The sequence below is a fragment of the Lissotriton vulgaris genome, chromosome 7 (assembly GCF_964263255.1).
Source record: "Lissotriton vulgaris chromosome 7, aLisVul1.2, whole genome shotgun sequence".
Taxonomy (NCBI): Eukaryota; Metazoa; Chordata; class Amphibia; order Caudata; family Salamandridae; genus Lissotriton; species Lissotriton vulgaris.
This window is the reverse complement of record NC_141695.1, coordinates 1,741,186,686-1,741,201,331: the sequence shown is the minus strand read 5'-3', so window position 1 is coordinate 1,741,201,331 and position 14,646 is coordinate 1,741,186,686.

Genomic DNA, 14,646 nt, shown 5'->3' with positions numbered 1-14,646 from the left:
TCTCGGACTGACTTTTCTTGTCTCTCCTAGATGAAGCTGACAGGTCCAGGTGGCAGACCTTTGCCAAGGCAGAAACTCACCATCAGTGTCAATGACCTGCAGACCGGAGAGGTCTTCACCACGGACCAGGCTGGGAGGGCTGCATTTGCCTTGAACACCGCTCCTTGGAGTGGAATATCTGTCTCTATAAGGGTAAGTTGGTCCTTATTGAAGGAAAAACTTATGGACGTGTCAGTGTGAGGTTAATGGGGTCCAGGCATGGCTAAAGGAGGCACCTTATGGCAACAGGTGTGAAAGTGAGAGGCTATTGACTTCAAAGTGATTTCAGTGGGTGAACGGCGTGGCTTCATGTGTGATAAGGTATTATGTTCAAATGTTATGTATTTAAGATTGAGATGTATGTTTCCTCTTTCCATAAAAGTGAACTTTCTGTTTTATTTGCTCTCTAGAGTGAGCTGTTTGGAGATCTCTTTGCTTGAGGATGAGAGATGTTATTGGGTTTGTTTTTGATGGTGAAGTTTCTTTGAAATGATAATGAGATGTGTGGGCAGTTGGCATCTAAGGATGATGTGAGATGCCTGAGCTCTTAGTGTATGGGAGTGATGTGCCTTGATTATGAGATGACTCTGTGTGTAGTCTATGAGGGTTCTGCATCAAAAATGAGATACGTCGGTTCTCACTCTCAGAGCGTGATGTACCTCAATAATGAGATGCCGGGGTTCTCAGTTTCTGAGGGTGACATGTCTCAATATTGAGATGCATGGGTTCCTAGTTCCTGAGGATGATGTACTTCCATAATCAGATACCTGCATCCTTAGTCTAGGAGGGTGATGTGACTCAGAAACAATTTTCCTTGGTTCCTGAGTGTTGAGGATGATGTGCCTCAATAATGAGATGCTTTTGTTCCTAGCTTCTGAGGGTGATGGGTGGCAATAATGTGATACTTGTGTCCTTAATCTATTGGGGTGATTTACCCCGATAATGAGAATTTTTTGTCTCTGAAGGTGATTACCTCACTAATGCGATGTCTGGGTTCTTATTGTTCCAGAGGGATGCGCCCTGATGATTAGATGACTCATTGTATTGACTGAGGGTGATGTGAATTGCCTGTTGGCTCCATCTACCTTTTAAGTTTATAAGGGACATGGAGGCATATTACCAAGGTAGGCGATATGTGATTATCGCTGCTTTAGCCGTCGTTTTCGGCCGCTAAGCGGCGATCATGCTATCGCCCTATTAGCAAGCTGTCGTTAACAGCAGTTAGCGACAGCTTGTAGGCGATACCGAGCCGTTTGGGGCCCGCTTTGCATGTCAGCGATATTTATCGCTAATGACATGCAAAGTGGGCATACCCAACCTATTAGCAACTGAAAGCTGTCGCTAACGTCGCTATCGCTATTAGCAAGGCAGGCGTAGCGATGGAAGTATTCGCACTAAGCACGAATATCTCCAAAAACTAACGCCTGCTCAGACCAGTTCTTAGCCATTATATCCAATGGGAGGTGGATATAATGGCTAAGACCCTGTTAGCGATAATGCGTGAATATCGCTGTATTCTCAGCGATATTCACGTATTTCGCCGCTATCGCCGGAAATATTATCGCTTTTGAGATAAACGTTGCTAATAGAACGTTATCTCAGCGATAATATCCGGCGATGCGCGGCGATAAAAAAATTGCCGCTATGCCTACTTAGCGATAAATATCGCTAGTTGTTGGTAATATGCCCCTCGCTTTCTTGGTATTGCTATTCCCTGAATTTAGTGATCTTTGTGATCTTTTTCGGTATGTTTTTCAATATTGTTTGTTGTACGGCCAGTACAATGGCCTTGAAGTACTGGTCTTTTGAATTGTTGTAACTAAACAAGGCTTTAACTAGAGCTCCCATTCCTGCTCTTTGCTGCAATCAACAGATCCCACTTTTGAAGATACCGGAGAGCTTAATAAAATGTGGCTACTTATGCCCGGCCCTTCTGGTTATGCCTTGCGCAAGGAACTTGTCAGCGTATATCAGCCGCTCTCTGGTCCCACTAATGCCTCTGCTACAAAGACTCTCCCTACAAACTCCCAATACTAGGTACACACACATGGTCTGTATATAAAAGATAACTGGACTGTACTGTAATGTTAGGTCTATAGCAAAGCACTCCATATAGATTTGGCATCTTATCGTTTGCCATCACCCCACGTTATGTTTATTCACCGAGTCATGGGTATGTGATACTGCTCTTCCCAGTTTCTCATTAATAATACCAGAACAGTATTCGTTGGTCAAACTAGATAGGGAAAATTGTATGGGAGGGGGCATTACCACTGCCTTCCAAGATTCTGTGCAAGTTATATTAATAATTGTCTCTCTGCTTTCAGAATGGCTTGATCTGCCCATTTTTAAACTCTCAGGGGCATATTAACAAGAGCTTTAGCTCCGCTTTTTTGGCTTTGAAAGCCAAAGAAGCGGAGATAAAAATTTCGCCCTATGAACAACAGGGTGCTAGCAAACAAAATCGCAGGTTAGCGCCTTTTTTCACTACGCTTCCCTTTGCGTCTCCAATGAGATGCAAAGTGTGCCTTCCAGAGCAAAATAATAGGAGAAATGTCGATAAGCGACATTTCTCGTATTATCAAGCTTCACGCTAACCCTGTTAGAGATAAAAAAAAAGCTGCGCTAACCACGGTTAACGCTGCTTTTTTACGTCTGCTAATTTTAAGACTTAGCCATGTAATCCAATGGGAGGTGGATTACATTGTTAAGTCCACCATGGGCTATCAACAAGGATATCCCTATCCTTGTCGTTTTATGGCTGCATTACCAGCAATAACCTCCCAAAATGCCGCTATCGCTGGATTTTTTATCGCCTAGGCGGTTAGCGTTGTTAATAATGTGATAACCAGGCGATATTATCCAGCGATAGCGGGCGTTAAAAAAATTAACGCTAAGTGCCCTGAGCGTTAATTTTCCCTGTTCCTTGTTAATATGCCCCTCAATCACTGCAACAGAAGTCTATAGAGCAACATTAATCCACCACCCACTGGGCTCCAAGAGAGCACAGCCAGATACTAACTGATTATGTGGCACCCCCCACATTTTACCTTCTGATGTATTTCTTTTATTGGGTGGTTTTAACTACCATAGTGAGAAAACCAATGACCCTGGAGTGTCCTAGTTCCTAGCCGATATGAAGACTCTAGGGCTCAAACAAATAGTAGCTGGCCATGCTCAGAGGTCTGGGCATACGTTTGGATCTTATTGTCACAAATGTAGCAGAAGTGACAAGTGAACCCCCACTTCCAATTACATGGTGAGACCATTATTGGATCAAGAGCTCCATTCCAAAAAAGAGCATGTTAAAAAAATTTTTTAGGAGAGAGGCATGTAGCCCCACCACAGTTACCCCTGCCTACTTCACAGACTCTTTTACGGCTGCTACTCTGGCATCCTTTGCCGACATTAATGCTGCTTTAGACGCTCATTATAAGTCTCCAACAGCTACTTTCAATCACATAGCTCCTTTTAAGAAACCCTCGCCTTTTTCTATTAAGAAACCTGGCGCTGTGTCAGGAAAAATCAAAATGTAAACACTTAGGGGCAGATTTACCAGGCACTTGCAACACTTTTGCGTCACTTTTCCCATGTTATAAATTATGCAAAAGTGGCGCTGCCGGTCCATCGAATCTCCAGAGGATAAAGCAGTTAATCAGATTATGCTCCGCAATTATCATAATGAGATTAGAACAAACAGGAAAATTGACATTACCTATACAATTGCCCTAGCTGGCAACTCTCAAAGGATCTTTACAAAACATTAAACAGATATTTGAAACCCTGTGCCTGTGCAACCACCAGCCTGCCATCTCAGAATCTGTGTGAATCCATAGCCGACGTTTTAGAAAATGAAATTATTATTATCTATAAGAGCTTTTCTGTATGCCCAGAATTGGCAGACATTTAGTGGAGCAGATGCTAACTCTGGCAAAATCATCCTACCCATTAGATCTTTATCCACCAAGGATAACGTCCAGTCTAGTTACCTATTTGGATCCTTCAGAAAAAACTCTGTGTGATCTCTCGCTAACCTCTGCCAAAGTGCCAGCAGATTGCAAGTTTTGCCACTTCTCAAAAAGCCCTTTGGCAATCCCCAAGATCTTGCGAATTAAAGACACATCTTGCTACTACCTTTGCTCACAAAAACCCTAGAAAGCATTATTATTAAACGACTAACATTCTATCTTGAGGAGCATAGGATCTTAGGGCCAGATGTATCAAGATACACTTTTGCGATTCTCGAATAGCGATTTTTAAGGAATCGCTATTTGAGAATTGCAAAATGGTATGTATGTAGAAATTCACTATTTTTGTGCGATTTCTTAAAATTCCTTAATTGCGATTAGCAAATTGCTAATTGCAATTAAGGAATAATTTCCCATTCATTTCTATGGGCCATGAGGCCCATCGGAATGTATGTTAAATTATTCGCAATTTGCGATTCGCAATTTGCTAACCGCAAATTGAGAATAATTTCAAAGGTGCAAGGGTGTCCAACTGTTGCGATTCCTTACATGCAATCGCAAAATAAGGAATTGCAAATTTGCGATTCCTTATTTTGCACTGAAATTTGCTACATACATACCATTTTGCGAATTTCGGCGTTTGCGTACCCATTTGAGCTTCATACATCTGGCCCTTACACCCCTCACAATCGGGTTTTTGAGCACTTCATAGTACTGAGGCGGCACTGGTGGCTATCACTGATAACATCCGACTCTCTCTTTTGATGCAGGATCCCCAGTCATGCTGGTCTCACTGGGCCTGTCTGCTTCATTCGACACAGTCTGCCATTCCGTCTTCTCATCCGTAGATTACATAAAGCAGGAATCCACGGCAGGGCACTGGTATGGCTCAGGGACTTCTTTGATAATCACTACCAACAAGTTTATTTGGGACCACTTAAGTCAAGAAAAATACTCTCTAACAAAGGAATCCCTCAAGTCTCATGCCTGAGCCCAACACTATTTAACATCTATGTGGAATATAGCACTTTACTACGCGATGTATTACATTGTGTGCTATTACAATGCGGTTCTTACAACGACCGCTTGTTAGTACGCTATGCATTTACATTGCAAGTCTTTACAACGACTTCCACTAGGGGGCGTGCTGGACTGAGGAATAGTATTATTTACTATTCCTACTCCAGTTTGCGCAACAGTAGGGAAAGTGTCGGAATTCATTTCCAATACCTCAGCACCCCCTAGTGGAAGCCGTTGTAAAGACTTTCGATGTAAATGCATCGCGTACTAATAACGCAGTTGTTGTAACGACAGCGTTGTAAAGTTATCAAGGTGTAATGACTGCATTATAAAGGTTGTTTCCCATCTATGTTGCACCCCTGGCACATGTTGTCATACCTTGCAGTGTGGAGATCATGTCATAGGCATATGTCACTCAACTTCTAATCTCCTTTGATTCCAGACCCAGATCTGTTCAAAAACCAATTAACGCACTGTATGGGGGAAATCGCTAGCTGGATGATCAATGACTCTCTCCAACTAAATAGCGAGAAATCCAAGATTGCGTTGTTTAACAAAGCACATGAGCTTTGGTCGGCTGATCGGTGGTCCCATGATCTTGGACAGCCCTCCCCCCCCATAACTAATGGTGAGAAACGTAAGAGTGAATCTTGACCGGACACTGTCCATGAGAGACCAGGTCAATGCAACACGTGGCACCTGCTTTGCCACAGTGAGACTGCTAAAAAAAGATTTTCCCTGGTGACCCTCCACCTCCAAGAAAACCCTGGTCCAATCGCTTATAATTAGATGCCTGGAATTTGGTAATGCATTGCAGGTCGCAGGTAATGACACCTTACTTGCTAAAATACAGGTCATGCAGAATACATGGGGGCATATTACCAACAACTAGCGATATTTATGGCTAATTAGGCTTAGCGGTAATTTTTTTATCGCCGCGCATCGCCGGATATTATCGCTGAGATAACGTGCTATTAGCAACGTTTATCTCAAAAGCGATAATAGTTCAGGCGATAGCGGCGAAATCCGTGATTATTGCTGAGAAAACAGCAATATTCACGCATTATCGCTAATCACATATCGCCTGCCTTGGTAATATGCCCCATGGCTCCTTGTTGATTTGCAGTCTGCCAGCTCGGTCATCCTCGGCTCCCATCCTAAAACAATTGCACTGGCTGCCCATAAGAAAATTGTAATTTTTGTAACTCTGTTGCTTGACACACATGGCGCTGTATCAGTCTCAGCCCATTCACCTGCTTTCAAAACTGAGCTACTATCTGCCATTTCAGACAGCTAAGATCTAAAAAAGCCTTTCTGCAGACTCACACATTCGTAGCGCCAGATTTGGTGGCACATCATTTACATGTATAACCTCGTATCATTGGAACAACCTTCCTTTCCACTTTCGTACTTTCCCTAATTTCGGAATTTTAAGAGCATGCTTAAAACATGGTTTTTCTTGACAGTCCTTCCTACACCTGTGCAGCCCAGCACCGAGAAACTTCTCTCGGAGTGACCTGTGCAGGATACTAAGTACTTAAGTAAAGTAAAGAAGGAAAATCTGCTTTACAAGGTACTACAAATCTGAGACCACCGTTACAAAAAGTAAAAATGTAAAAAAATATGGATTTGTAAAGCGAGAACTACTCATCCTCACGGGTCTCAAGGCACCGGGGGTTGTCGTGGAAATTAAGTGAGGTATTGCCCAGAGTCACACGGTGCTGAGCTGAGCTGCCACCGGGCATCAAACCGTGAACCCTCTGCTCTGAAGTCAGCTGCCCCGGCCACTGCACCACACCTCTTCACCTAAAGTGAACATACAGACTCCAGAGCAGCTAGGGAAGGAGATAAAAACAGATGATTTACATTTCCAAGAAAACATAACTTAAAATTTAGTAGATAATGTGGGATAAAAAGTATCTAGAAATGACAAGATTGTGTTAGATTTATGGTCTCTGTTTCTGTAATGATGTATGGTGTCCTCCTTGGGTGAAGAAACAAAGTGAGAAATAAAACACTTTATAATGATCAGATATTGTCTAGAGACAGTTCTGTCTGAGGCTGCTGGAAGTTTGAAGACTCCTTTCCCCCCTGTCGGCGAGCGGATTATTTGCAGTACGTAACGTCAGGGGAGTGTGTCCCTGATAGTTGTCTTGTGCCTGTTCTGTGTGGTGGAACATTTGTTGAATTGATATAGCGCTTGCTACCACTGTTGTGGTATTGAGGCACTTTGCACTGGGCAGCACGATGCTTCAAAAACCAACGTTAGAAGTTAGTCCAGTGTTTTTGGTTATTTTTTTTATTTTTTTTATTGGGATTAGTCTTGGGTGCTCAGCAAACCATCCCATGCAGTTGGACTGTAACTTGGTGCACACTTTTCTGATGGGTTCTTAAATTGAGCCCATGAACTTCCTCTATTCCTTGAGGTTTCTCAGGGAGAAGACAGTCTTCCTTATTGCTATAACCTCTGATCATCATGTCAGTCTTCTTTCCATCCTCAGTTGTGCTAATTCTTCACCGGCTTTCTAGGAGGACCTCCTTCCAGCCGAAGGTGGTCTTCCATTTCATGTCAGGCAATCTATTACCTTTCTGGCATTCTTTCTTCCTCCACATTCTACCAAGGATGCGAAGCAACTGCATCGCTTGGACCCTCGCCAAACTCTACCTTCAACATTGACAGAACTCAGGACAATTGTGTTGAGGATCAGCTGTTTCATGGTCTCATGACTTTGCTTCTACCAAGGTGGGCAAGGTGTTTGTGAAGAGGATGATGTCTCCCTGAATTGTCCTGTGCATTTATTTGTGTTATTGCCTTGCTGTCCTCAGCATGCACCGCACATGGGTGAAAGCCGCTTCTTTGGCAATGATCAGGGGTGGTCTTGTTCTGAACATTTGTTGAGCTGTGATACAACTGCAGACGACACCTTCGCAAGGCACTACTTCCTTAACTCCAAAGTCCATAGGGGTGGTCATTTTGACAGACACCTACTGCAAGACTTTTTGGAGAGATCATTTCCTCAGAGCACCTCCGTGGGGGTCCTGCTTTTGTACTGATTCGCAAGGTGAGGAATCTGCGAGTAGAAGTGTTCATCACAAGGAAATATTATTTATGTCCAGAAGCAGTTAGGTCCATACTAACAGGACCCCCTAGGAACTTGAACACTGCTATAGTCCCATACGACCTAACATATTTCTATCCAAGGTCGTATATGACCCCTGTCCTCTACACCGGGGGGCTAACTGACCCCAAAGATATCAGGAATATTCATATGCCTCCCACTAATAGCTATATGTGTCATCTCCAAAGGCCTTTGCCCACCAGGAATAATACAGAGTGGAATATAGTCCCTGCCAGCGGCCGCAGTCTGCCCTTTGTGGGGCTAGAGCATCTGCAGGGGACTAGAAATATGGAGCACCTGATTCCCTTTACCCCACTGGAAACCTTGAACAGATATGGCGCCCTTTCTGGCCTTGACGGTTGCGATTGACTCCCCGATACGGCTGCCCCCCTATCGAAAGATTTAGGAGTAGTTGGAGGGGGGCTAATAGAGGAGGTCACCCAGAATAGGACAAGGTTTCCAACCACACCTCTCCATTGTGCCAGTTCCCCTTTAAGTATAAATGAGGTTAATTGCACCACATCCAATCATGAATCCACTATGGTGCAGACGAGGCCTGAAGTTGGTGACCAAACTGTAGAAAACACTATATCCCCGAACCTGTTAATTGACCAGTTGTCTCGTAGTGACAAAAATGTATTGTTGATATCATGGAATGTGGCGGGCTTGGGTGCTAAGCTAGATAATATGGAGTGGTGTGACTATGTGGACAACCATGGTATCTGCATATTCCAAGAGACATGGGCCAGGGCTGTCCACCACAGAATGGGTTTTGCCACCTACGCTGAATTTGCAACCAAGGGTCCTAGAGGCAGACCATCTGGTGGACTAACAATTTGGGTGGGTGTCCATCTTGGGTTCTCGGTTAAAAGGATCAATACTAATACTTGTGACATACTATGTATCCTCCTTACTCGTCCTAGCACACCCAAAATAGCGATTATTAACATCTACCTACGCCCTGTCGTGGGGAGTGCGGTCTCCCGTACTCTAGAGTGCTTAACTGCTTTATTAAACTCCCTCCCAAGTGATACCAAGGTGATAATGGGGGGGGACTTTAATTGTCACTACGAACCACTTGGGGGGGTTCCCCTAATAACAACTGATGAGGATGATGCCTGCCGGATCCCGGCCCCAAATGTTTACCAAACTAAATCTTGGTCACCTATGGCCATGCAGCTCACATCATTGACATACACATATTCACTTAGAGCTCTCAATGGTCGCTTCCCGGGGGATAGCCCAGGAAGGAGTACCTATAGTGGAATGGGCCATTCATCAATAATAGACTATCTTATGGTTAGTATGTCTTTATGGCACATGATTCGATACTTTCATGTACCTGATCGCTTAGAAAGTGACCACAACCCTTTGGTAGCAGAGTTAGAGTTGCCACTTCCCGATGGGGAGTATCAAGTTGATGATATCCCCTCCAGTAATATTAGGATCTTACAGGGTGGCAAGAGAATCCGTTGGGCCTCCATTAAATCATCAGCAGATAATTTGGCATCACTGTATAATAGTGTCACTGCCCAACTAGAGCGACTAAAAACACTGCTTGAAAGTGCCTACACCCTTGATAAAGATGCTAAACTCTTAAACATACATAATGACTTAATGCTCATCCTAGCGGTAAGCTTCTATAAATCGGTAAAGCAGACTAACCGACAGGCACGTACCACAAATCCCTGGTATAACCAGTCTTGTAGGAGGGCGAAGACTATTCTAATCTCTGCCCTAAAACAAGGCCATAGAGCTACCATTATGGTCGCAAGGAAAGCCTATAAGAATCTCCTTTCCCACACAAAATCCGAATGGGAAACTGAGAAGTGGCAGGCCATTAAACAGGCTCTAATAACGAAAGATGCCCGAACATTTTGGAACCTGGTCCATACCGGGAAACCAGAAGGCACGGCAAAAATCGATCCTAACATCGCTGAGGAAGCCTGGTGTGCATTCTTTCGTAAACTCTATTCTAGCCCTGCTCCTCAACATAAGGTACCACTAATCATATCTCCGAGTTTGGACCTTGGATGTCTTCCACCACCCTTTACCATGTCGGAAGTCACAATTGCAGTCCAAGCATTTATATGTAACAAGGCCCCAGGGTTGGACAAGATCCCTGGTGATCTTTTTAGAGAAGAGCCGAAGATCTGGGTCCCCTACCTGACCGTCATATTTAATGCTATTCTTGACGGTCAAGAGATTCCAAATACCTGGTTGGGGGCCGAAATCATCCCGATTTATAAAAAGGGATCACCGTTGGATCCATCAAATTATAGGCCAATCAGTCTTATTGATGTCACCCAAAAAATCTATGCCAAACTACTTTTGCAGCGCTTGCAAGATTGGATTAGTGAGAACAACATCCTCTCCCATCTGCAAGCAGGGTTCCGTGCCAAAACATCTACCATCGACCAACTACTACGGCTCCAGGTATTATACTGGAAGCATGTGGTCATGGAAGGGGGTAGTCTTTACCTGACATTTGTGGACCTCAAATCCGCATTTGACATGGTGGACAGGAACCAACTGTGGAGTATATTAACAACAATGGGCATCCCCCCCTACTTATGTCACCAATTTAAAAGACTCCACGAAGGAACATATGCAAAGGTAGGTTATGGCAAATATGGCCAGCTGACGAGAGCTTTCCCTATTGAGAAGGGAGTTAGGCAGGGATGCGTACTTGCCCCTACCTTATGTTCCCTTTTTTTAAATGGCCTTGTTGACGACCTAAACAGTGTTCATAACATTGACGCTCCTAATCTAGCTGGTGGTAAATTCCCTGCACTTATGTTTGCGGATGACACCCTGCTCCTCTCAAAAACATCTATGGGGATGCAGCGGGTGTTAGACCAATTCACCAAATTCTGTAGGAACAGGAATTTGGTGATTAATATAGACAAAACAAAGTATATGGTGTTCAATGCCAATACAATAAATTGCCCACGCCCGTTAATGGATGAACGACCTCTGGAAAGGGTAAATAATTTCACTTACTTAGGTCTGACCTTAAATGATAAAATGAGTTGGGTAACTCAAATGACCAAGGCTAATTTAGCCCTTTCTCAGTCCACGGGTGGGATTCTCAAGGTGCAGAAGTCTTGTGTCCATAAAGTAGTCAGTGTTCCACTGGAAATATACAAAGTCCAAACCAGATCAGCTACCCTTTACGGAGCTGAACTCTGGGGCCACTGTCCAGCGAGTGAGATTAGTATAACAGAGAATAACTTTATTAGGCATCTGCTCTCCTTACCAAAAAACACTCCTCTTGTCCCTCTAAGGTTGGATTTAAACTTGAGACCCATTGCAGAAGCTATTGCTTCACGCCCGCTCCTTTATTGGCGCAGACTGTGGAGCGTTCCGGAGCTTGCGTGTTATAGAGAGGAATTGAAGACTGTGATGGCACGCCCGAGTGTAGGGAGGATAAAGTGGTTATCCTTTATAAGGGAGCAGGCGTCTAGGATTGGCATGGAGAACCTCTGGTCCAACCCGGAGGACACATGCAAATCTATCACAAAGAAAATCCTGGCTGAGTCTATAAAATATTACAACTTAGAAGAGGTCCTTCGATCAGCCAGGTCTTCTAGTCTCACTGACAGCTTTCTGGATTTTAAAAATGCCTACACCTTTGAGAAGGAATTAGACATTATAGAACCTGTTTTAGCAAAAAAACTGTATCTACAGTTTAGATATGGCACACTACCCCTCCATTCTTACACTAATAAATGGAAAGCGGGTCCAGTTCACCCTTGCCCAGGCTGCAATGATCCAAATGAATCCCTAATCCATGTGATATTGTTTTGTCCTGCTTATTCTGCTAGCAGGAAAAAATGGATTATACAGCTATGTGTGAACCTAGGAGTCAGGAACCATGTAGAGTTTTTTAGAATTTTAAAATCCGATACTAATACACTAATAGTTACTGCTATTTCTAAATTCTTGTTTTCAATGTGGTTAATCAGACGGAGATTGATTCGGTAGTATTACGCTACTCTAATTTAGTAAGATTATGCTTCTACTGTGTTCTGAATATTTAATCAATGCATTTTCTTGCTTTAGTGTTTTTTTTCCATCACCCTAAAAACCACATATTAACTGCTTTTATTCAAAATGAGATTTAATTGTGTATTATTTTATTATTGTAAATGTATTTTTCACTACTTGATGTACTTTTATGGTTCTTAAACAAACCGAAATAAAGTTAAATTTGATTGATTGATTATTTATGTTCAATAATGCTTCTTTCTGGTGCGTGCTCTATCTACATGCAGATTTCTCACCAAGCCACCCACCTCCTGGTTTTGAGGAGTGGTGTTTTTGTTATAGGTCCAAAGTTAGGCTGGGTGTATTCACTTCCGTTCATTCTCTTGATCAATGTTGATCTTGTCTTCACCTCGAAGACCACGAAGTAAGGACAGGAACCAACTTCAGAGTGTTGGGTGGCACCTTACATGGCTTCATTCTGTGACATCAGGGGAGGTCCTAGAGCCATGGCTGGAGCTCAGCCGCACCATCCATCAGCACTGAGGGGCTGTTGCAAGAGTGTCCGGATCCAGTTTAGCGCATGGGAGGATTCATAAGGAATCTTCTGGCATATTCAATATTCACCCAAAAGATGAAGATTATTAGCGAAGTTAAGTACATTTGTCTTTTGGCGGAGAGATAGAGATGGCTCTTAGCTAGGGGAAAGTAATTGTTCATACATTAACACAAATATGATAATAAACAGGAGGCAGCATTTTTCAGACAGTGAAAATAGTGCTTGCTGAACAAATTAAATTGATTTCAGTTTTCCTTAAGTGTTGGAACATTTCACGACTCATCAAGAGCCCTACACCATATGCTGTCTTCTGGGTCATTTGGCCAACACCCCCATCTCCCAGACTCGTGCCCAGAAAACCAATGCATTAATTTCTTTCCAGCTGGAAACCCTTTACAGGCTAACTTCCACTTTTACTCAAGTTCCCAATAAATCTGTGAATACAACCCATTGCCATTTGCTTCTTGCATACATCCTATCAGCATCCTCAGAATTTCTTGCCCAACTGTCCCATCAACACTTTTGACGCATTACCCATGGTTTCTTGGAGTAAAACTGTTAAATATTACGCGTAAACCCACACACATTAATAGCAATGTGCCTTCAGATAGGGGTAAAGTTCTTACAGATTTCCACAGATAAAAATGTGGAAGCCACTTAGAAACAAGAGGTAGGGTAACTCTGTGCATCTTTCACAAAGGACTGATTTCACACTGGGTTCCAAGTTCGACGGTCATGTGACCAGATTCCGTCTACTTGGATGCCAAAGTTCTCTGTAGTTTGGTTTGCCCTGTTCCCATCATGCACTGGGACAGGAACAGACTAATTTGCATACAGCCAGGTTCTGAAACTGGGATGGTGCAGTGAGCTAAAAAACGGTGTTGGATCTAGCCCTGATCTCTTGACTGGGTGAGAGTATTCTGTTTAATTCAGAGACTCTGTCCCTCACCACCCCTTGTTGTAAATATTTTTGTCCACCCTAAGCGTGGAAGGGTATACTCAGATGTGAGTCCCTTGCTCATTGCACCATCAGGATTCAAGCAAGCCGGGCCGAAGACGGCTGAAATGCCAGAAACCGGTCCCCGGTAGCTTGTTTCCTTCCCAGTGTAAGAATTGGCTTTTGTAGTTTGGTTTGCCCTGTTCCCATCATGCACTGGGACAGGAACAGACTAATTTGCATACAGCCAGGTTCTGAAACTGGGATGGTGCAGTGAGCTAAAAAACGGTGTTGGATCTAGCCCTGATCTCTTGACTGGGTGAGAGTATTCTGTTTAATTCAGAGACTCTGTCCCTCACCACCCCTTGTTGTAAATATTTTTGTCCACCCTAAGCGTGGAAGGGTATACTCAGATGTGAGTCCCTTGCTCATTGCACCATCAGGATTCAAGCAAGCCGGGCCGAAGACGGCTGAAATGCCAGAAACCGGTCCCCGGTAGCTTGTTTCCTTCCCAGTGTAAGAATTTGCTTTTCTAGTTTGGTTTGCCCTGTTCCCATCATGCACTGGGACAGGAACAGACTAATTTGCATACAGCCAGGTTCTGAAACTGGGATGGTGCAGTGAGCTAAAAAACGGTGTTGGATCTAGCCCTGATCTCTTGACTGGGTGAGAGTATTCTGTTTAATTCAGAGACTCTGTCCCTCACCACCCCTTGTTGTAAATATTTTTGTCCACCCTAAGCGTGGAAGGGTATACTCAGATGTGAGTCCCTTGCTCATTGCACCATCAGGATTCAAGCAAGCCGGGCCGAAGACGGCTGAAATGCCAGAAACCGGTCCCCGGTAGCTTGTTTCCTTCCCAGTGTAAGAATTGGCTTTTGTAGTTTGGTTTGCCCTGTTCCCATCATGCACTGGGACAGGAACAGACTAATTTGCATACAGCCAGGTTCTGAAACTGGGATGGTGCAGTGAGCTAAAAAACGGTGTTGGATCTAGCCCTGATCTCTTGACTGGGTGA